The following is a 1,521-nucleotide window of genomic DNA, read 5'->3' as shown; positions in this document are numbered from 1 at the left end:
CATACGATTCAGTTTTTCTCCCCCTCTCAAAGCCCTAAGTTTAAGGTACAGAAAGCAATCTGTCATTTGGCTGTGTCCAAAACACAAGTCAGCCTGCTGTATAGAAAGATTACTGTCTCCATCACCGCAAAAGTTGGCCTTCTCCGAAGCAAGCCTTGTCAGCTGCTCTTCTCAGCAGCTTACACCCTAGGACACTGTGCTACATGCTCTGCTGAGAGCCATGCTTCCTATCAGCATCACTCAACATCACACCTAAAACATTGACTAAATAAGTCACTTTCTCACTGCTCTTCTCTATTTGCAGCTCTGTCATTATGCTTAAGTCTCTCCTTGTTGTACCTTTTTTTTAAGTTGCAGTTAGAAGCATGAGTTAAACTATGCAATTATACCCTATTCTAATACCCAAGACAGACAAAACAAATCATTTCCATTCTGAAAAGTCAAGTTGTTTTTATTGTGACTGTTAAATAATTTACCTAAAAAGAAGGGAATGTTCAAAGCAAGATAATGAAAGAACAATTACATTCAAACTCATATTCTGAAGTTAATCACATATTAGGTGATATGAGGGTTTTTATTCATATGCATACCTAAAACATTCACAACTACCAATAGAATTACGAAGTGGTGACCGTACAGTGTGTGGTTTTTTTTTTAAACTGCTATAGGAAGTTTTTAGAAACTGCTTGCCCCTCAGTTTAAAGCAAGTTTTTAAGTAGCTACTTTGAAATTGTAAACTGAACAATCAAGTGTTCTGCAAGGTCAAGTGAGCACTTACCTCTGGTAGACCCGGCATCATTTACTCTAGCAGACAGTTCTACTTAACTGTTATATTAAATGAGAATGTAAGTCAGACTATAAAAAAAACACATAAGTAGCTCTTCCAGCTCTTTTACTTTTTTCCCCCATAAAGCTGTGAGATGACAGAACAGTCCAATTTAATTGCAGATTTTTTTTTTTTATTTGTTAGATTCAGAAGTAGAATTCAAAGCACTCACTAGTAAAGCTGCAAAGTAACTTTGGTACCAAGCCTGTAGCCACTGGATAATCACCATTTTCAGTCTTAAAAACAATGTTATCTTATCCCAAAGCTGACTGATCAACTATGTTGTACAGTAACACTCCATCCAAATTAAATCACATCAATTTTAACATTTCAAAGTGAGATTAAAACTCAAGAAACTCCTTTTATTTCCATGTTTTCTATTTACATCTCTTTCTCCATCTCTCTTCTCCTTAGGACAAGTAGTACAGTTTCCTTCTGAAAGACACCCTAAACAGTGTTGTATGAAGAGCAGTACGAAATACCGAGTACATCTGCTAATATCTGAGCTGCAAAAAAGTGAAGAAACCCTCACATTCTCTGTAATTGCAGGTTATGGTTTCATGGCTTTTCTTTTGTCTTTGTAAAACCCCAAAATTTAGCGCTCTGCTCTACCTGGATGACTAAACTTCATGTGAGTGACAGAAAAAGTTAGGATTCTAGGACAGTTTTTTCAAGTCTTCAGAAAAGGACAAGAG

The sequence above is a fragment of the Dromaius novaehollandiae genome, chromosome 14 (assembly GCF_036370855.1).
Source record: "Dromaius novaehollandiae isolate bDroNov1 chromosome 14, bDroNov1.hap1, whole genome shotgun sequence".
Taxonomy (NCBI): Eukaryota; Metazoa; Chordata; class Aves; order Casuariiformes; family Dromaiidae; genus Dromaius; species Dromaius novaehollandiae.
Note: the sequence above shows the minus strand (reverse complement) of the source record.